Genomic DNA, 24,000 nt, shown 5'->3' with positions numbered 1-24,000 from the left:
GAGTTCATGAAGAATGAGAATGTTCTTGAACTTAATATTTATGTTTGCTTTCTTCCAGACTGCTATTGTCTGGTCCTGTTGGTCTATGGTCTACCAGCCCCTCTTCAAATTTAAGATTAATATTTGCAACTTAGGCAACACCAGTGAACTTGTACATGGCTGCTTTATGGACTGTTATTGTCTGCAGTGGGGTATGGTAAGAGATCAGAGCCAAAAATAGTTTCTTAATTTTGAGACAATACACAAGAGAGAAAAGAAGTAGAATATTTTACCATCTAGACTCACACCATTTAGTTCATTGAGCAAAGGGGGTCATTATAATACCGAACTAAATCCACTAGCCTTCTTACGCCGATGAAAAGGAGTGCTGTGTACTTATAGAAACCAACACTAAAAAAAAAATAAAAATGCTACTTGTAATATTCAGGTATCTATTGTTTGACTTCTTACGCCGCAGTAAGAGCTGGATCACAAACAACTCCTAACCACTATATTGACTGGTCCAATATCACACACATAAACACACATAAGCACACACACACACACTCCATGAATTCAATGCACTAAAGAAATGCATGTTTGTTGTTAATTACATTGCATTTGATTCAAGTATACATGCTGTATTCCTGCAGTTACAACATCCGTGACTGGTCCGAGTTTTATTTTATTTCTCACAATTCTTAGAACCAATTCCAAAATGTCATAATTCAGAAGAATTCTTCAGGCAGAGCGATATAATGCTCAGCCATGTGTGCTGCTGTACTGTATGTTCTTCTCCATATTTTCAAGATTCAATTCACTCCTGGCACATAAAGGGTCAACACTGCCGCTGTACTCCTTGACTTCCTGTTCTTATTTGAAGGTGATTGGCTGTGGACAGATCCTCGCTTCTCTTATTGTGCAAACCCGGTGGCTTTGTGTCACCTTATTCTATGACTGAACATCTGAGAATCTGATCCATGTTTGTTTCTCAAAGGGAAACCCCAGAATTTTAAGGGAGCGCTAACATTTTGGCGTGATGGATCGAGTTTATTCAGTAGTGGTATTATTTGAGATAGGAGGGGGTCGTGTCAACATGTCTTCGCATCTGTTTAGGCTGGATGACATATGTGCAGTCCGGCTAGGCTGCATATGCAAATCTCTTTCACACACAGACATATACGCTGAGCCAGACACTATTCACTCGTTTAACCCCGCCCTAAATGAACACACACCCAGACTTGATTCAGGCACTACACACAAAATAATGGGTTCCCTTCTGTCTGAGACAGACAGACCTCCCTGAGCACCCCATCCCCCAAAGACGAACCCCAAAAACCCCCATGTTCAAGTGCAAACCCACCACACATTCTCTGTAGATCTCACCGAATCCCCCACCCCATGCTACTGCCACCAACAAGCTCTGCCGAGAGCAGACGAGCAATGCGGGAGCTTCATTTTTATCGCCGTTGTGTGTCTATACTTTGCACCTCCAACCCAGGCAGACTCTGTCTAGTCTACTCGTCGTTGTTACCGCCACATCAAACTGAAACAAAGGTAGTTCTGTCTGTTTGGGTGTACCTAATGACAGTGCTCATTTAAATATGAGAAGCAAACGCGGTTATATCAACCGTCTTCGGTCTAAGCTGTCGAATATCTGCTGTGACACACCACACTTAGAAAAGACAGCGGGCAGCGGGCTGACAACACTGAGGTTTAGAACAAGTTTGCTTTAATCTTATGTAATGTCTGATATCCAGGGGAGGTGTCAGGATTCAGAATTAATGCTATATTTTAGGGTAAGCTAAAATGAGCAAGATGATGTCCCAGATTTCTGACAGTTCTTGATGTAAAAAAAACAGGTCTTTCATTTCAGTATTAGACACCATTTCCAAAGTGGAGAAAAAGATTTCACTCCCTGAAATAATAGTCTTGACTGTAGTGTTGGTAAAGGAACTCACAATGAATACATTTACACCTCAACGTAGGAAGTGCTTTGACACTACTTGTCATATTCGCACTCTAGCTGAGACAATGCAGAATGCTCCCTCATCAAAGCAGAGCACAGATATCTGTGTTGTGAATTAAAAATCTATGTTCGCTGTAAAGCACTCAGTCATGCATGACAAATCTGATCTGACTGTGATCTGTCCAAAAGACCAAAGAGGCAGATGATCGCGTACTGTATATCGGCTTTACTAGTTACGGCAGATGCCAATGCTGGCATCAAAGGCATTATAAATTATTTATAGTACCCACATGATGGCACTGATCTGTCCTAACAATAGGAGGTCTGAAGCGAAACAAACCCTCTGCCGCATGGCACATGTTCCCCACAATGGACACGCCACTCACACAGATGGGTCTGACGACACACTCGCTGAGCAAATCTAGTGAGCTGTGTGCATAGCGATGAGGTAATTATGGTCTGTCTGCCCTCCTCGACTCCCCTTGTCTTTACAGTGAGCGATTTGCATATTGGGGGGGTTCGGTTGACGGTGGAGACATCTAGCTCCCATATGGCAGCATTAGTGCAGCATTCTCAGAGCACTAGTGAACGCTATAAAATATGACTCATATAGGGCATAAGATTATAGGAAAGAAAGCACGAAGCATGCAGACTTAGTCAGATAGATAGTGGGGGGAGGAAAGAAGTGGAAGACAGTGCTCTTTTCTCAACATGCTCCCATCGAGTGATCTTCATGCTTAGCCTTCGTGCTTGCAAACGATTAGCTGCGTTCTTATCCCCGCCAACTAAATGAAGGATATGCAAATGCAATTAGGTTGGATTTGCATATGGCTAACGGTCACACAGATGGCGAACAGTAAAAAAAAAAAAAACGCCGCCATCTTTCTGGAGAGAAACAGACAGTCGGCAGCTGTGGCGGCCATTTTGTCTGTGGCTGTGCCAGCCAGATGCTCCTGGTGCCAGCAGGATGACAAAAGTGGGGCAGATTGGCATCGCCACCTCATAACGTTCTCTTAAATTAACAAAGGCACTCGCATAAGGTCCAGCAGACAGCAGCACAAAATGTGCGGGACTGAATCATGCGAGTAATCAGATGCAGTCGTATAAGAGCGGGTTCGTTTCCAAAATGCTTAATTGACTTCCTAAGCGATAACAGCTGAAGTACAGTATATAGTGCATCGTACCAGGAATTATATTAAAGCTTATTTCTCAGTTAATATTCGTCCTTTTTTCGAAATTAATTTGAACAATAAACACAATTCAATTTAAAACCACTATTTGTTATTAAACTAGTCTTAAGTAGTGAGGCATCAATCCACATTTGATCATTTTCAGTAAGATTCTGTTATTAGATCTTTGTGTACTGGCTGATATGCAATTCAAATCTGATATTAATTCAAATCTGGTGTGCTTTAATAAAATCTCTATCTGCTGATTGGCTGGCAGCTATGTGTTAATTGTTGTATATTAGAGATTGTTTAAACATAATTCACACTTCCAATTTAAACATGTTACCATGACAAGGAAAATAAACGTTAATCCTCTGTTTACTCTTCACAGTCGTGAGAACAAGAAAAACATTTGATGGATCCAAACATCGTTCTTAAAAAAAAAAAACTTTAGGTTTATTCTTACTGTAAAGGATGAGGATATGGAACAGACTCACCTTAGCTGAAGTTTGAAGTCACTGTCTGAGCAGCCATCACTGTTCCTCTGGGTGTTCTTCAGTCTCTTACACTATGTTTCATGTTAAGTCCACATCATGTTCAGGAACCAGAAGGTCTCCCTTTTGCTGACTATGTTGTGAGCTGGTTGATTGTGAAGGAATTGGTAATTACAAAGTGTGTTTCTGGTGCAGAGTTTCTGGAGCACAGCAACAGCACCGCAACGTGATACAGCTGCTTTCCTCTTTCAAGTCTTGCCACTGAATAGGCAATGAGTTGCTCGGGGGAGGAAGTCCTTCCTTGTAGATATCTGATACATTTGAATGATTTTTCTTGCCACAAAGAGGTGGAAGGTGACGCGTACGGACACAAATAGAGAAATGGTGCAAAAAGTGAGGGAAACACAAAGCGAGGACCTTTGCCATCTTCAGAAAAAAATAATTGAGTCTTGTTTGGATTGTAGAGACTGCTCCAAAATAACATGGCCTCGAGGAAAACCAGACACATAAACACATGCATGTGTAGGTGTGTGGTAGTCATGTATGAGTATGATTTTGCGAAAGATAGCATAGCTGTATGTCAGTATGTATTTGTATGTGTGTCAGCGTGTATGACCATGTATGTGTGGGAGGTCATCTGGCCTGAAGGCTCAGGGCTAGGTTGGGTGATCCAGCATCAGCCTCTCTTTCCCTGTATTGATTTCTCTCTGAGCTCTGAGCTCCAGAGGTGCTGTTGACCGAGCGGGGTTCAGGATGCTTCTCAAGCCCATGACGCCTCACCCTGGCTGGCCTTGGTGCACTTCCACCCTTCCCAGAAATGCAGAGACAGACTTGCAGAAGGGGAAGAGAGCCGGTGGCAATGTTGGACTTCATCTCTGCCTCCCACTCTCTCTTTTTTTCTTCTTATCTTATCTACAGAAGAAAATGGAAAACAAAAAAGGAAAGATTCAAAAATCAGTGTGTGTCTCAACGGACTTCATGAAAATGATCATACTTCATTTGTGGTTAAATCTACAATCACTGCTAATTATGCACTGTAAACGCTTTTCCTTGCATGCTTTTGGCTCGTGTTAAGTATAGTAGTGTGACCATCGTAGTCGGTTTGTGGGAGTATGCAGCAGTATGGCAGTGGATGGGGTGGAGGGGTGTTGTCTTTCAAACACAGTATGTCCATTCATGGGGCACAGACATGGGTGTTAACTCACTGTCCGTTTGGGACAATGGAGCCTGGCTAACATTTACACTTTCCTCACCCCATTGTTAGCTCAGTCCTAGCCTCAGTTATTGTATTTAGTGTGGATGGATGCGTAGATGGAATCTAGAGATGGAGGCCCTGGAGCTAAAAGAAAGTGGGGGACGTTTATGTGTTTGTCAGTCAAAAAAATTGTCAGTTTGTTGTTCTTGGATTTGGACTTGACTTAGAAGCAGAGGGTAAAGGAAAGATGGTTTGCATTTTTTATTGAATGTGTAAAAACAAATACTGTAGTTCATTTTGCATCAACTTGCTGTGGCTAAGACTACTTACTAAATCCTTAGCTCTGTCTTTGTTTTATGTAGCACCGTGATCCTGGAGAAACGTTGTCTCATTTCACTGTGTACTGCAACGGCTATATATATGGTTGAAATGACAATAAAAGCTTCATGACTTGACGTGAACTGAAGTGAAACTTTAGTCAAAGTGACTGTTAAACATGGACAACGTGGCACAGTTGTCACAATACCAATCTCAAACAGTGTCCAACAACCACACAGTTGGAACCTATAGAATTAGAGCAGAGGGTCCAGTAGCAAAGTTAAAACTGTCACATGTACTAACAGAGTCTGATACAACCTGGGCTATGATAGCAGTCCATGTGATGTATTATAGCGGGCTTTATCTACATAGCTGCTTTAACCGCTACACAATGAGACGCATAAAAATATGGGGGGTGGGGGGGCGCTAAAGGGCTAAAGAAGAGAGAGAGAGAGAGAGAGAGAGAGAGAGAGAGAGAGAGAGAGAGAGAGAGAGAGAGAGAGAGAGAGAGTGCGCGAGCAGTTTTAGATATAAGGATGGGGTGTGAATCAGAGAACTCCTGCTGGGCCTTTGACTTACAGTTTCATCTGGAACTGAAATGAAATGAGTGACTAGTGTGAGACATATATCTGTGATAGCATCTAGAGGATACAGCAAGAGCTGATAGCATGAGAGAGAGAGAGAGAGAGAGAGAGAGAGAGAGAGAGAGAGAGAGAGAGAGAGAGAGAGAGAGAGAGAGAGAGAGAGAAAGGTGGAGAGCAGAGTGAGTGAGAGGGGGATAGTAAGGGGAGATCACAGAATACATGATAACAAAAAAAAAACCCTAAGGGTTCAAGAGTTTAAGTAAATCAAAGAGAAAGCGTCATGGCACATAGTAGTGCTCCCGATGCTGCTACAGTTCTGATGCATTTAGGAAGGTGTGAGTACATTAACATTTCAGCATCTTCTTTGCCTCAACTGAGATGAACAACATGAGTACCTCAGAGGAGGCCGAGTCAGTCCCAGTGCAGACATTCTCTCTCTCTCTCTCTCTCTCTCTCTCTCTCTCTCTCTCTCTCTCTCTCTCTCTCTCTCTCTCTCTCTCTCTCTCTCTCTCTCTCTCTCTGTCTGTCTGTCTGTCTGTCTGTCTTTTACTCACACACAAACATGCACACACCGCTCTTCACTCTAACTGCTCTTTATTTGTTTCCCCTATGGTTAACTCTGACAATTTGTCACCATAGCAACCTCCCCTCCTTTTCTCTGCATCCCTCATACCAGGCCTGGGGTGAAACCCACCTCAGGGGGCGAGTGAGGGAGAGACAGACGGAGATAAAGAGGAAGACGGAAATGAATGGACAAAGCAAAATATGGTGTGTGTGTGTGTGTGTGTGTGTGTGTGTGTGTGTTAAGTGGTTTATCTCAGCATATTCCATAGTGCTTGCTGATGTAAGCATGGAATACCAAAATAAAGCAAAAAAAAAAAAAAAAACAAGAAAAAAAAGAAAAAAAAACAAAAACAGGGGGAATCAAGCACCTGTGAGAAGAAAGTATAACTGCACAATTTAATAAACATTTTAAGATGTTCTCCCACTTGCCAATTCCTATATAACATAATAACACCATTTGTATAAACAGGTTTATAAGCATTAAGGTTAATATTAGGTATGATGTTAGTGTTTGTACCTTTTCTCACCATTTTATTCATATGAAATCGAAAAGAATACCATCCGTCACTCTCGCTGTCTGATTTGCATGAATCTGAATCTTTACTACTGTATATGAATGTATTTTGTAGGAATTTTTTTCTTTATCAAATCAGGTAATGTTAGGAATTATTACAATATATAAAATTTATATAACTATATAGATATGACGATCAGATGATTTGCCTCGACTTAAAAAGCAACAGTCGAAAAGAATCGAATTAAATAATTATAAACTAAATACTACCGAAAAAAGCACTGAATACTTGTGTGAAAATATAATTAATATTTTAAGGAGATGTGAAATAGTTTAATTGGCTAACAAGGTGATTTTTCCTGGAACTCTTCATGACCTTTTCTACTATCAAATTCATATCACTACTCTACTACTACTTTAGATTTAACATAAAACATTCAGTGTTATTATCAAATACTGAATCGATGCCTTAAGACTAAAAGTGTATTGTATCGTATCATGCACAAGCCTGACGTTTACACCTGTATACGATATTCTGATGTGGAATAACACCGTGCATCAAAACTTCATTGTCTCACTGATTTAGGTGCCAGGGCTGCACTCTGATTGACTGATTGATTGATTACATCGAACAAGTAACTAATTGGACATTTAAAGCTACCTTTTTTGTGCAGATCTCACTCTAAATTTCACATCTTTTCCTAGTTATACCAAATTTATGTATATTTTATTCATATTTGTATATGTTGCATAATAAAAAATGTATTGAAAGATAATATATCATAATAAAGAAAGCATTACGAAATGATCATTAAGAAAACTCTATGATTTGTTTATGTGTAACTCTGGAAGCTTCTTAGCTTTAGATTTGTTCAGTGGTTTTTTCAGTAAAAAAAACAACAACGATATGATAGGTGGAAATTTGTGGAATCAGATATAGTAATAAACTTGAGAGATAAACAGATTAGTCAGAGCCAATCAATCCTGTGTGTTTCTGTTCTCTACAGCACTGCTCTGGCAGACTGAGTTGCGGAGCTTCACCACACACGATATTGATCAGAAGAGCTCATCTACAGCTGAGCGCTGAGAGCCGGCAGCAGCGGCAGTGTTCTCTACTCACCCTAAAAATGGCCTAACGTCTCACTTTTGCAACAGTACAGCCTGATCAGAGACATGCAGCTCCTCTGAGAGAACAGGTCGCTCTATGCTTTAGTGGAGCAAAAAAAAAAAATCTGTATATCAGATCCTTTGTTCCAAAAACCTGATCATTATTATTGTCTGTTGTTTTGTATGACAGGTTACTTTAACCTATGAATTGTGAATGCTTCAGTGCAGACCTAATGCATTTGATTAATTATTTTTGTTAAATACAAGTGCAGATATTTAGCATTGGAGCTTTATTTAAAAAAATAAGATTTGAGGAAGGTATATAACCAGTGCTATTATTTCTTTTACACAGCAAGATAAGTCTGGTTTATTTCCCTTAATCTGAGTGTCCATGTTCTTGGGCTGTAATTGCATTGCTCAGATATCTGCCTTGGTTGTTACAGTAACAGTGCGGCAGTGTGTATGCTGAATTATGTTATCGCATCATACACTTGAGATCCTGAGAGAAAGTGGTTGACATACACCATATGGTTTAGTAGCTAGTACAATTAAACGAGGTCTTGCCATGAAGTGTGTTATGAGTCGTTATTCTTGAGACAGTTCCCACGATAAATTTAAACAGGGCTATATTGTATGTTCTATAGAGCTGCTATAACTTATGGTGCATTACGGTGTTAGATGCCAGGTGGTCCTACAGTGTAGTTCTGTCTAGTTTTCCCAGCACTACCCACTCTCTGATCTATCGTCAAAAACAAACACATTAATGTATGCTGCTGCTTTGTTTATCTAGCTCTGTATAGACAAAAGCTCCCAGAGCATGGGAATCACCTGCGCCTGTGAAATCGTTACCAGTATCCCCTCTTCGCCTCATTTTCTCTCAAAAGCCTAGAGAGAAGGGCTATTCAACCTGGAGGCTGTACGCTCGATCCGCTCGCCGTTTTAACATTCTATACATTCCCACACAAAGCATGCACTGATTCGCACTAAACATCCTCACATTGAACTAATTAGAGGGAGTCCTCCTGTTCTTCATTTCCATTTGAATTTGGAGAGAGAAGATAGAGAGGAGGTAGGGTGAGGCAGACGCTACACGCTGGCTTGTATTAACTCAAAAGATGGGCTTGTGTCTTTGAGATTTCCAGGAACTTGTAGAAGGGTAAACAAGGCATGGGGGAGCTAATTGAGCGTGACACGGCTGCGAGTGTGTTCTACAGGGGGAACTGTGGTGAAAAGCTCTGAGCGCGAACGCTGCCCGAGGCCTAGCTTTAACACTAATGACGACTGCATTATGCTAATACGGAAGCGTCAGTGAATCAAAAAGGACAGAGAAGCTTTTTAAGCTTTCAGCAGCACATTTACGAGGCACCCTTGATAGAATGCAACAGTGGATGTACTTCTAATTCAGCAGGTTGACAGTACAAAGCAATAAATGTGCCAGATAAAGACTGAGAGGAAGTTACTGATGTTTTATACAGATGCTGATACGTTCCCGGTGGATACAGAAGTGAGGATGATCTAGCTGTGTTGACTAAAAGACACATATTAGGATTCAGTACACCACTTCTTACAACGTCTTATGATATTGTGTGTGATAAAGTATACTGTGACAACAACAGACCAGGTGTCATATTATAGGATCTGAACAGGATGTTCTCCACACTCCACAGTGAAAATGTTACTTAGGACAAAAATGATCTTACTAAATTCACTTCACATTAGCTTGCAGCACTTTAAACCACGTTGTGCTTGTTTCTATGAAAAGAACATTTTCCCAGTGATTGGAATTTATATTTGTATATTTTAGCCAGACATTATGTCTTCATGTCTTCATTATGTCTTCATGAAGGTTTCTGACTAGGAACACACTCTGACCTTCGAAAAATTGATGCTTTATATCTAAATGTACGATTTATAGAAATTATTACATATTATAACAATTATTACATATTAGACATCTACTATGTTTACTTTATATGAGCAGTACACAGCTAAAAATGATTCCGGTTGTGTTTATACTGTAAGGGGGAAAAAAATGTCATTGCAATCATTTCTGATCGTCTTTCCCAAAAACTAGTCTGTTTTTTTCCCCCCATCTAGGATTGAATGAGCTCATTATTCTAAAGCACATTGTCATGCTGTCAGTCCTACATCTCTTCACATTTAACGATGGCTAAATAAAAATTCTCAGATTTGAAAACTACTCCCTTGCTGACCCCATCTCTGTCTTTCACACATGCACACACCCTCTATTGGCCACAGATTATGGACATAGATCACAGATGTTATTCAGCGCTCCTCAGAAAGGCATTCCAGCTAAGTTGCTATGAGTTCCACTAACAGAGCCGGCCCCCTTGTGCTAGTTTGTGCTTTCTGTCTCACTAGATCAGTCTGTCTCACCCCTCCACCCCCAAACACACACACAGCCCATGTACAAGGCCAAGTTTAGCTGTAGACTGGACTAATGAGAAAAGCTAAATACATGCATTTGAATAAAACATTCATTTGTTTACTTATCAGCAAACATATATTACTGTTTATCCAATATTTAAAATAGGATCTAAATAATTTTTTGTTTGATCATTTTTATGCTTAAGGCCTTGTATTAGTTGTCTGACAGAGGCAGGTGTCTGTCACTAACCATGCTTTCTGTCTCACTCTTCATCCCTCAGACAGCTCGTTAATTTGCACGGCTTCGATATTCTCTTTTGCTCCACGTATATATTAGAATTGTGATTTGACCCTTACAGGCTGTGCGACTGTTTCGCATCTCGCTGGGCGTGGGAAAAAGGGCTCCACTCTTTTCACAGCTGCTTCTCCCTCTGCACCCCACCAGCAGAGGCCCAAATGCGCCCTTGCCCCCGTCTCCCGTCTTCCCCCCATCCTTCACCCCCATTTTTTCCATTCAGCCTCCAGTCTGCTCCCTTTCAATAATCCCCCCTTCCTCCTTCGCTCATCGGCCTTCATAAATACATCTCATTATTCAAGCTCTAGTTTGCATAGAAATGTTAAAGAGGCCAGCCTCCTCCAGCTAAGCCTGCCGCTGCTAAACAACACTGCACTTTAAATAGGCTACTTTTCTTTTTCTCATTTTTTTCCTTTACTTACACACCAGACACTTTTATTTTGAATTCAATTACAGCTATATCTGGAATGTTTGCTATCTGGAATTTCACTTTCAGGACTTCATTTTAACTCTGTGCTTTTTCATATACTTTAAAAGAAGTGTGAAATTACAAAGGGATAAACAAAAAAAAATTGTAGCATCTTTCCCCAGAGGAGCAGTGGGTGTGAGGTGAAATTAGCCCCCTTCTGTTCCACAGTAGGCACCCTGCTGTACACCCTCCCACACCAGCACTTCACCATTCACCAAATTCATTTAGAGAGATTTATTTCCTCTCACACCTCATAATGTTGAGGGCATAATTTAAATCATGAGAGCAGAGCTGCAGCATATCATATGCATACAAAGCTTGGGGTGGAGAAAAACCTCTGGACCAGTCAGACATCTTCCTATCCCATTCCAAATTATATACTTCACAAGTGTAAAATATGACCATGCTTTAGAGCCAGATTTGGCGTTTTTATTCAGCATATTCTGCTTTGAAATAGACCCACTGTATTTTTTATAAGCCATTAATTCAAAACCAGCTAAAACTTTATGGATATTGTGTGGCCTGTTGAATGCCTGTTTGTAAACTGAATTTATAGAGTGCCTCCAAGCTTGTTAAACTCTGTTTCACTACAAAATGTTTTATTATTGCTAAACTCTGTGGATCATAAAGGGATGTAATCATGGGTATAGTTACAAGAAATGCAGTTTGCTCCTAGACAGAATTATCAGCTACAGTGGTTCAGATTTAGCATCAGATGACAAGTGATGTGGTTTGATTTCATACTAAAATCATTTTATACTTGAAAGAAAATATACAAACAGTTAACCTTAACCTTATAGTTAACCTTAACCTTGTCCCTGGGTAACTTGTCCCTGGGTAACTTGTCCCTGGGTAACTTGTCCCTGGGTAACTTGTCCCTGGATAATATTTCCACCAAGAAATATTTCGAGTAGTAACTTGAAGTTGGATGACAGTTTCCTTAAGTTGGAAATAAATGCTGAAGGACTATAACTGTTTAGGTAGGGACTGTAATATCTATATATTACAGTCTGAAATCCACTTTGGGTTATAGAACATGTATGCTTTATGACAATATTTCAGCTCAGAAATCTTGTGTGCAAGGTTAGTCTGATATCCTGCAAAATTTACAGGCAGTGTTAAAATTAAACGGGACAAAGTTTCCCAATAAACACAGTGCAGTTCAGATCATGGTAGAGAGAGTGTTCACTGTGATGCTTGTTCTACCATATAACTTGTGCTGTGGTTCTGTTATATGAAAGTCTTCAAGTGATAACCTCACAGCTAGTCCTAAATATAATCACTGTACAAATGTGAAAATGTGTGAAGTCCAGGTCTAGGAGATGTCTAGACACTGCAAATTCATACAGATTGAAATATAAACACCAAGAAAACTCTTAAAAACATTCATGTAGAACTGATTACAATTTGCTTGCATTTTAAGAGAGAGAGAGAGAGAGGGAGAGAGAGAGAGAGAGAGAGAGAGAGAGAGAAACCGAGTGAGAGATGAGAGATAAACAACAAAGTACTTCTTCCTCAAATCAGGTGGCAGAACTAATATTTGTCTTATTTCTGAAGCAGTTTTGGTCTGTAAGACCTCTGACGCTGGGCTCATACAAATAACTGTAGCACTATGAACAATTCAGCATCAGTAATTGTAAAAAATAGAAACAAATAAAAGAGGTGGAGACAAAAAACTTGATTGTGCAGCCTGGAATGTTTGAAAATCATGTGATGGATATTGATGCTTCTGACGGAGAAATGCTTAGACCCCTGAGAACATTGCAAATAGGTTAGAATTGCTTCTGGAAATAATTAAAGCAACTGATTTGATGGGTAAATTTTTCATCGCTATTGATATTTGTTCAAACTTTGACAAACTAATCTCATAGAAAGTTTGGATAAAAAGTTGAAGGGATGCCACTGGACTTTAACTGAATTATGTGCTAAACAACAACAGCTAAGTCCTCCTTCTAATAATAATTTTTCATACAATTTTCATTGTGCAGATTCTTATTTTAATTTTTCAATCATATGACCTCATACCAGATTAAACAGCTGTAACTCAAGACATGTTGAGTGAATTTTGGTAGAATTATAAATACATTTAAAACATAACACAGTAAATGGATTAATCTCTGTAGTAAGGACTAAGGCTCTGTGCTTTAATAAAGGTGTAACGCTTTATAGTCAGTTAGCTGTAGATTCAAACACAAACACAAACACAACACTCATATTATCCAAAGTAATCCAGTCATTATTGAGTAGATTGTTTTTACCTTTTATGCAGTGTTGAGCCCATTCAAGCAGGAGAGAAATTATCTTCTTGACATGGCAACAAAACTAAAACCACAGGAAGAATACATGTTAATATGGTTAAGATGTAATTAAAGTTCATCAGTATATAGTTGAATGTGGTTATAACTGTTTTAAAGACTTTTTAATATATAAATTGTAGTGATAGATAGTGTAGATAGTGATCCTGAAAAATACATAATATCCCTTACTGGTGCTAATACTGGACCTCATCCTATACATAATGTCAAAATATATATACTTTATTATTTTAAGGGAAGCAAAAATATTTTTCAGTTCTGCATTGATTTTACACACCCACATGCTCTCCACATTATGACATCCCAAAAACATGCCCAAAAATACACATATAGAATAAGTGACCCTGAATAAAAAGTTTTAAGGTGTCTGAACAAGTTGGTATTCTTGCACTTCAGGAATATATAAAGGTTATATTAGTGCTTATGAAACACTTATGAAATTAAACTCTACAACAGTATATTATTACAGATCTCCGTATGCCACCATCTCACGCACTTTTCCAGTACACTCTGAATGTTGTTCTAAGATAATGATCCTGCTATTATAAATCGTACTTAATGTAGTTGACTTCACACAAATTTGAAAACAAATAAAATCTTTTGTAGTTAAAGGTATACCATCCCTTTTATACCGCACTGTTAAACTGATTTCAAGTAGCTTTGTGGATTCAGGTGAATGCAGGTGAGAGTGAATGTCTGGACTGCAAGATGACCTCGAACTAATATTTACTAATATTTCAGTCATACATTAAATGCATAGAATATAAACTGTGATGCTGGGTTAAATGGGAATAATGTAATGCAGGCTCTATAAAGAAAGTGTATAGATGTACTTATGTAGCTGCATATAATAATTCAGTAGAGTACTACTCTACATTTTTTAACAAGCTATAAGAATTTCCTTATTTCCACTTTTCTGATAGAAAATAATAGATTAGTCTCTAATCTATTTTCCCAAACCCTTCTTCTAATCTAAACGAAGAAGGGTTTGGGAAAACGGACAGTAGGAATTTGAACAAATTCTAGCAGACAGTTAAGCTCTTTCACCCAACAAGCACTATGTTTTCACCTAGTTTATATTTCCAATTATTTGAACAGACAAACCTATAAAAAGAATATAATCTTTGATAATATGGAATGTTATCTTAATGCTGCAAAATACACACTGCTCCTTTGTCGTTTAGAAGACTCATAAGTCAGAACAATATTGTACAGAACTAATTACAACCACCAATAATAATGAACCAAAATGAGTCCCATGGAAACATTAAAATAGGAATATTAATATAATAATAATAACCCGTGTAGGTCGCTGTCCATTCAGCACTACACACCTAAATGAGCCACGGTCTCATGGACATTTCTCTCGTTCCTTTGCTCACGTCAGGTTCTGATCACCCTTTCCATCAACAACACGCCAAACAAACGCGCTGCTTTTGGAAACCCACGTGACTCTCATGCGCAGACCAATCCGTCGACGCCGTGCGCTTCGAGACCATCTCACCACGTAACGGAGTCAACGCCGCGCATAAAAAAAGATCGACCGTAAAACAAAAACGGAATGAAACACAACACAACAAACCGTACTGTCTTGGATGATCAACTGGCCTTCACAAGCGCGCGTGATTTAACGAGCAGCATCAACCATACAGGCTGGCGCCACCGTTTTCACATACATGGCTTCTTCCTTCGTACTCTGGTTGTACATCTTATCAGAAAACCTACGCAATCACATATTTTACATATGTAGCACAAACCTACTCATAAATATCACAAACAGAAGAATTCACTTCTCTACCAAGCACCTTAACGAGCAAGGGGGAATCTCGCGCAGCATGTCGATTCTCCCCCCGCCCCCGCCTTCCCCGGTAAATCTCCACGGTTTGCGCGCGGCCCCTCTGTCGGCAGATGTCGAAGTAGGTGGAATTAGTTTCTACATTCGGTTCTCTAGCTTTATGATATTTCATAAACTCATACAGCTAGATAACCAAAGAGAAAAACTAATCCGTGCGTCTTAAAGGGGCCGCTGCGCTCCCGAGGCCGCCTATGCCGTGGTCACATGGTGCCATTGCACTCGCTGTGTGTGTGTGTGTGTGTGTGTGTGTGTGTGTGTGTGTGTGTGTGTGTGTGTGTGTGTGTGTGCGTGCGCGCGAGAACTGTTTATTATACATACAATAATATATAACTGAATTTTAAATTTGCAGACATGCACCACAAAAGTTTTTTTTATTAAGACAGTGCTATGGCTCGATGGTACGCGCGAACGAATACACGCACACACCTAGCTTTGTATTTAAGAGAGAGAGAGAGAGAGAGAGAGAGAGAGAGAGAGAGAGAGAGAGAGAGAGAGAGAGAGAGACCGAGTTAAGCACATCATGACCTTTTCGCCTGTCACTCTAGTGATGCCAGAGCAAAAAAGCGTGTGCTCGTACAATTTAACTGGATAGTTTTCAGTTTCAACAACAATTCTAACTATATACAGGATCAGTACAGAATTTCATATAAAATACTACACCGATCAAAAAAGTCGAACACTACTACTACACACACAAAGTTGGCAAAGCTACCGTTATTATCACCCGTATCATACAATTTGACCAGTACACTGAACCACTTGCATTGCATTCATTCGTCAATGAGTCATACTTTAGTATCACAAACTATACAACCTCTCCGATTACGTACGCACCTCTCAGTATAGCGCCAAATGCGCAAAATCCGCGTAATCCTCATCAACGAGCTGGCAAAAGCAGAATGTCTCTGTATTCGAGCTTGTCTCAGTAACAAATTATGTCGTTGTGCGTGAGATAGAAAACACTCACACACATACACGCACACAATACACGCACACAAACATATACAGACTACCGGGATCGAGTGGAGGAAGCAGAGCGAGCGCTCTCACCACTGCTGTCCTTGGTCCCTGTGTCCCCGCCTCTTCTCTCTCTCTCTCTCTCTCTCTCTCTCTCTCTCTCTCTCTCTCTCTCTCTCTCTCTCTCTCTCACACACACACACACACACACACACACACACACACACACACACACACACACACACACACACACACACACACACACACACACACACACACACACACACACACACACACACACACACACACAGATACGCTTAACAAAGCACTTTACATTACACTAAATTGAAAGTGACCCGCTTCTAATAAACTAATGATAGTAAAATACAAATAATAATAGTAAAAAAGTATTCACCAATTTTCGGTCTATAGGCTATATAGGATCAACATTAAAAATCAACATTACTAGTGGCCATTATCACAACAATAAATTGACTACAAAATGATTAGCTGGAAATAATACTGACTGTATTTCTGGACTTATATATTTACTGGAAAATATAATCAATATAAAACCAAACCGCCTTATAAACCCAATGCAAAATCCCCAGTGCTGAATTGACACCACGTAGCTACAATGTCTCAGTCCAAAAGACAATTTAAGAGACAAATAATTATTTAAAAACAAATCTTCTTAATTTGTTTTCACATATCTTATACCCTGTTATAATTCACAATATATAAATATTTCTAGGTTATTCTTCCTTTTACCAAACATCCTGCATTTCCAGTGGAAAAGACAGGATCTAAAACTGTATTAATCTTTAAATATGCAAGCCTACTTTAAATCACACAAGCATTCACACAGTCCGGATGCCTGCCTTCGTAATGGCATTCTCCATGGCTGCATGCCTATAATTTACAGTATGGAACGTACCACAGGGCAAAGAAAACGGGGGTGCTACTCAGGAATACAAACACAAGTCTACATCGTTAAATTAGCTCTACATTTGTGTGCAACCGGATGTCTTTGAATACTGTAGGAAGGGATACAGGAGTATTCAGAAAAGTGGCATTTATTCAGAATCATTAATCAGTCCTGTTGAGCTTCAGACCCAGTCCTGCTCAGGCCTTAGTAAACATTGAACATTGTAATCTGGAACATATAGGCTAATGCTGGTTACATACATATTCACCATCGTTTTATGTTGCAAAGCGATTCATTTATGACGATAAAAATATTACTAGCACAACGTCGCAGAATGACGCAATTTTAAATGAAGGCTTTTTTTTCGATCAAGGTACATTTTAAAACCGCGTTTACAATCTCTTTGTTGAATTGAAAATATATTTAATTGTAGATTTAGTGAGAATTTCTGTGACGCCAAGAGATATGTTTAAGAATATATAGTTACTTTTCAATTTGGTGTGTGTGTGTGTGTGTGTGTGTGTGTGTGTGTGTGTGTGTGTGTGTGTGTGTGTGTGTGTGTGTGTGTGTGAACGTGCGCGCGCGCGTGTGTGTATACAAATAGTACACACTATACAAAAGTACACAGAGAGTGAACGGCTTTATAACTTACTCTGCCATTTTTATGTCCAGATTTTATTTCCAATCCTCATATTAGTTGAACAAAAATTTCCTCCGTCATCCATATATTTGTCAATCTAAGCTTTTGGTTAAAATTGTAATTCACTAAAATATACCAACATATATTTATCATTAACTCTTTACTGTATTAATGTACATCACAAAATAATACTAATATTAATATGATATAATCTGATACTTCTGTGGGCCTCATGACAGTACATCTAATATATTTTAGTAATATCGATTTTATAGATTTGGAAGGTTTTATTGATTTTAAACATTTTTAAAAGAAGTTTTTTTAAAAAAAAGAAATTTTACATTATAGTAGAAGATTAAAGCAAAATATGCTTGAATTGAGTTAATCAGAAAATGTACACTGAACACTGCCAAAATGTGTGCTATCTTTTTATTTCTTAAGACGTGAAAGAATAGGCCTGTAATAATAATAATAATAATAATAATAATAATAATAATAATAATAATAATAATAAAAAAGTATTAAAATAATAATAAAATATTCCCTATTCTACCTGTTGATGTCTATCACATGTAGTCATTAAAAAGGTCTCAACAAAAATTCTTGGAAGTGGATGTTTGTAAAGCTCTACGTTTACGGAGGCTAATAAAAGAGTGAAAAGACATTGTGTGTAATGCTGTAATTGAACTAAAGGACCGGAAACCCGTGTTTCTTTCTGTCTCACTGTACCGCTGTGTCTCCCTGTCCTCGGTGCTGAAACGCTCTGTTAATATGTGCGTGCGTGCGTGCGTGTGTGTGTGTGTGTGTGTGTGTGTGTGTGTGTGTGTGTGTGTGTGTGTGTGTGTGTGTGTGTGTGTGTGTGAGTGTGTGTGTGTGTGTGTGTGTGTGTGTGTGTGTGTGTGTGTGTGAGAGAGAGAGAGAGAGAGAGAGAGAGAGAGAGAGAGAGAGAGAGAGAGAGAGAGAGAGAGAGAGAGAGAGAATACATTAAAATTTGTTGGTATCATAGATCATAAAAACATAAATGTAGAGCTACATATCAATTTATTTATTTGGTTTTAGGCAATGTATTATTATATTTATTGTTTTCTGAGGTTGGGTATTTGACTTCTAGTTTGTTGTACCTTTATTTTTAGTTTCATAATTTCGATAATATGATAATTAAGGTAGAAATTAAATGTAGAACAAAAGAGATAATTGAAATAAATTAAATTGTTAGGTTTATTACGACAGAAAGTATACTATAAAGGTCAATCTCCAAACAATAAGCAATTTCAGTTTTCTCCAAACCTTAAATATTTCTTGCTATGAAGAATTATTTGGGAAGTATTTTCTTTTTAAATGTTATTTACTTGTAACTATTATAGGGTTTTAGGGCTTATAGCACTTGTTGCTTTGTAGACCTATTTAACAGTGGTCATGTTCAAGTCGTTTGGCATTTTATAAATAATACACAAATCAATTACTAATTAGATATTTCATTTCATACAAAGCACAATAATACATCAAAGCATAAACGGTAACAATTGTAAATATGAGCAGTTTTCAGAATTATATAGGCTAAGAAAACACATAGAAATTATTCTAGACATACTGATTAAAAACCTTCTTCATTATAAAATAAAAGAAACCCCTCAAATAATTCACATTAATCCCCTGAAAAAAAACCTCTCTCTAAATAGAAAAGCCTAAGAAAAAAAATCTTCCCACAAACAAGTGACCGAGAAAAAAAAACATTAACCCCGCAAAGAAAGAAGTCAACATCAAGTTCAACAGCGCGCGCTGTTCCTCATTAGCATATGAATACTGTCTGCGCGAGAAAGTCTGGCCCCGCCCCATTTTCCCAGGCCCGTGCGCTCCTCATCGCCTATTAAAGCCTGAAAAGCCTATTTATATTGCAAATCACCCATTTGTCCTATGGAACTGAAACAAATATGACTGCATCCCAAATGGTTCCCTGCACGAACCATTCATATTTTCACATCAGGGTAAAAAAAAAAAAAATCTCATCAAAACATAAAATTCCTAAATGCTCCAGTTCTTCAGAATTAAATGTGCATTTCTCACAATTTCCTCATTTTTAGTTAAAAATACTAGGCTGATCATTTCAGTGCTTTAAAAATCAATTATTTGATTTTTTTCTGCATCGATTTCCTGCAGCCTGTTAAATGTACTGCATCTCTATTCAACGTGGACCCATTTGAGAAGCATACATTTTAGACTATGACTAAACCCTTGCAAATTAATCCTTTAGCACTGGAAGACAAAGACTAACTCCTAGTAAAACATCCTATAAGATTAAATAACAAGCTGTATGTATTATTGTCTATACGAGTTAAAAGGTTCTTTTTTTTTGTACTAGAATAATCTATCCAAAAGCTTTTAAAATGCATGCTCAAAACAACCTACACGACAACACTGACATTGTCTATATGACATTATTAACATAGGGAAATAAAGAAAAAGTGCTCACCTTGACCTCGAGTCGAGAGGAAAGAAGTTAGCTAGAGTGAGTCCACCCACTATGTTCAGAGAGGCTACATCAAAACCCCATACACTCCCACTAAATAATACTTTTAGCATAATGTCACAAGCCTTATGTGACTTGTTCCTTTCATACCCCAGGTTTAGCTTATCCGTGTCCAGGGCAATCCGAGTGACCACGACGGATTAAATAATTTAGCCTTTTTTTTTTTACTCTAAACACCTTTAAAGGCTTTTCCAGACTATACCTGTTTCCTTCCGGTTAATTAATGCGCTTTGTGTTCTCTTAATTGTATAAAATCAAGCGAAAGTGACGAGGGAGAGATGAGCGTGAGGGTGAGAGAGTGCGAGAGAGGAGAGAAGGAGAGAACGCGAGAGAATGACGTAGGAGCGCGCGAGGGATGGATGTGTGTGTGTGTGTGTGTGTGTGTGTGTGTGTGTGTGTGTGTGTGTGTGTGTGTGTGTGTGTGTGTGTGTGTGTGTGTGTGTGTGTGTGTGTGTGTGTGTGTGTGTGTGTGTGTGTGTGTGTGTGTGTGTGTGTGTGTGTGTGTGTGTGAGAGAGAGAGAGAGAGAGAGAGAGAGAGAGAGAGAGAGAGAGAGAGAGATGTGGGGGTGGGGACAAAATGTTCTTTAAATGCACAATACTCTCGATTTTCATCCGGGAGGACAAAATGGAGACTGTTAATTGAATCTAATGACCAATAACGAATTTTTTTTAAACACATTTTTCACTAATTGTTGACGTTTATTCAAAATAACATTTCTGTGCCATTTTTATTCCTTTTCCATGCAAATCCAGAAAATATATCGGTTTGATTGCCACAAACCTATCTGCTATGTTTAATAAACGAGTGAAATGGGTGAACTATAGGCTTCTCGTGAGCAAACCTTATCAAGCACGGGCAAAATCTCTATACCTTGCGTTTGCTGATGATCCAATACAATTCAAATTTCACCAATACCAAACAGTATACTCTTTATATTGCATTAGCTAATGTAATGTTTTTAAGCTGTAACTCAGGTATGAAAGCTCTATATCAGGTATGTAGACTACAGTGCATTGAGTTCACTGCAGATATTGTGTCGAAACCCTGTCATTCAGAGCATGCAATGCATGTCGATAACATTCTGACTTGTACTTTTTCTCTTTTTTTTAAGGAATGGAAAACAGGAAGCCATTTCGGACACAATGCAAGGACATAATCCGTTTGACTAAATAAATATATTGCCTAGTTTTCTGTCTTGTTTATGCATCAACGTGAATATTCTGTTTTTTTTTTCTTTTGCATTGACGTGCTGTTTATTTTATATTCACAATCAGTTCGGTGTTTTAAGACTACTTGTTATGATGGAAAAAATGCTGTTCTATCTATGTGTGTGTTTATGTGTGTTTATATATATATATATATATATATATATATATATATATATATATATATATATATATATATATATATATATATATATATAAACACACATAATAAACATCGTGTATTGGATTTTATTCTATTTATTTATTGTATTCGTTTTGGGACTGTCTTCATGGTCTTATTAGGAACACAATTTATCGGATAAAAATATTAATGAGTTTCAATGAATTAAATAACGTTTTTCTTTCTACTATAGTTTATTTGTTCCCGCAAATTAGCCTGGTTTCAATATTTTCGTTTTCCACTACAATCACACATTATAACATGCGATTTGTATTTTTAATGATGAACGGACAATCCACGAACTGCGGGGGAGGAGAGAGAGGCAGGGAGAGAGAGAGAAAGAGAGAGCGAGAGAGAGAGGGACAGAGAGAGAAAGAGAGGATGGAGAGAGAGAGAGAGAGAGAGAGAGAGAGAGAGAGAGAGAGAGAGAGAGAGAGAATTCTCAGGAATTCTATCGAAAACATTCCTTATTTGGAAAAATGGAAAACCCTGCAAAACTGGCTCCTGTAGGAGCCATTAATTAACCAAGAAACCCTTAACGAAATCTCTAATGCCAAGATAGTTTGAGATTATATTGAATTTATCTGAAAAGAAAAAAAAATGAATATATTAAGTGTACTCTGCGTGTACAGTACTCTGTTTTGTTATTGAACTCTATCTTAACTACATAAGGTCGATTTACACATCTATGTCTTGGAAATGTACTGTAATTACATCCTGAGCAACTAGTTTTATAAAGGATTTTTACCCTTTAAACACTTTTGTTCGACTCAGAATTTTCTTCCATTTCTTATAATCAATTAAGTAAATGTAGGCTGAGCAAATATTATTATCTATATTGGTGTTCGTACAGTTTTACAAATTCTCTGCATTGATGAGAAATTGCACAAAATTAAGTACAAGAGAAACTTAAAAACAAATCAAGTATTATGTTTTGCAGAGCTTTTTGTCAGCTATAAGGTTAATAAGAGCATATTTTTTTCTGTTGTGATTTTTCTATATGCCACATGTGAGTCTTTTATACTATATACTCATCTACAACAAAGACAATTTGACTATAAAGTTTTTGCATGCCTTTTATTATTTCTAATCAATACCCTTGACCTGTAACCTTGATCAGTATTCCCTGGTCTTCTGATCATGATACACAAACTTCAGACAAATTACTTTGGACTGATGTTCATATTTCTTATATTGTTTACATTTCTTTTCTTTTTTACTTTTTTAATTTTCCTTTTCTTTTTTCTTTCTTTTTTTTTATAAATGAAAAAGGGCTTTTTTTTCCAGCTGACCAGTGGACATGTGCTCACATTCAGCTCACATGCATTTCCTATACAAAAAAAGCCACATAGAAACACAGAGTCTCTAACAATGCATTTATGGTTTGTTAAAAATTCATTTTACATTCAATAGCACTTTAATTTAATAACATTTTATTCTAGATTGTGTGTAGTTATTACACTGGTGGTGTATTAATAGATATTGACATCCAAAATATGTACATATTTATAAATAAATTATTATACTATAATAGAAAAAGCACTTATATAAAAATATTTTGTACAGTTGCATCACTTTTAATATAGATGTACAGTAAGCCTATTGTCCTGAGTTATTTCTTTGAGTAAGTCACACTAAGTGGTATATATGAGGAAAAATTAATACGTTCAGATACTTAGTGTTAATTACAAGCTAATGAACATCGTTTGAACTTTAGTTAAATAAAAATGTATTTTAGTATAATGCCATAGGTATAATATAATAGTGTAAAGTGTAAATGAATTAACAACACACACACACACACACACACACACACACACACACACACACACACACACACACACACACACACACACACACACACACACACACACACACACACTAGCTAATACCATTTCTTGTCTATCATATTTCAGTTTAATAGAAAACAATAAAAAATGCAAACAGAACAATCTAAATTTGTTTATATTTATATACTGTATATATAATTTTTAAAAGTATTTCTATGTGTAATTAGATTAACCGTAGCCAATAAAATACAATGACATATAACTTTTTCAAATTTCTATATTTCTATATTCGGATATAAATAAAAAAAATTATGATTAAAAATTGTTAAAACAAAATATATTATTGCAATTAATTAATGTCTCAAAATTCTCTTATTTTTTTAAATTTATGTTTAAATATAAATTATAAATATAAATATAAATCTATAAATAATTTCTCTTATAATTATATTAACAATTTCTCTCTTGGTGTTTTGCACTATTTTGACTTTCCTTTTTTCTTTCTTTTAATTACAGACCTTTTTGCCATCAGAATGATATCCTGTCTAAGATTAGA

The 24,000-nt window shown here is 37.6% G+C and overlaps 1 long non-coding RNA gene across 2 annotated transcripts in view; it reads right to left on the bottom strand.

Moving 5' to 3' along the window:
* The window catches only part of LOC113645309, a 36,006-nt gene that overhangs the window by 9,042 nt on the left and 2,964 nt on the right, over positions 1-24,000 (bottom strand). Inside the window, exons 1-3 of one of the 2 annotated variants that reach the window (XR_003441194.2) lie at positions 20,211-20,616; positions 13,304-13,367; positions 3,615-4,523 (exon numbers count right to left, since the gene is read on the bottom strand). This is a non-coding gene — a long non-coding RNA (uncharacterized LOC113645309). Of the gene's footprint in view, positions 1-3,614; positions 4,524-13,303; positions 13,368-20,210; positions 20,617-24,000 lie in introns of those variants that run through there. The other variant, XR_003441193.2, reaches the window with a different exon arrangement.

Source organism: Tachysurus fulvidraco, chromosome 22, assembly GCF_022655615.1.
Source record: "Tachysurus fulvidraco isolate hzauxx_2018 chromosome 22, HZAU_PFXX_2.0, whole genome shotgun sequence".
NCBI classification, from domain to species: Eukaryota; Metazoa; Chordata; class Actinopteri; order Siluriformes; family Bagridae; genus Tachysurus; species Tachysurus fulvidraco.
The sequence above is the reverse complement of the archived record's forward strand: the minus strand, read 5'-3'. Positions and strand labels throughout refer to the sequence as shown.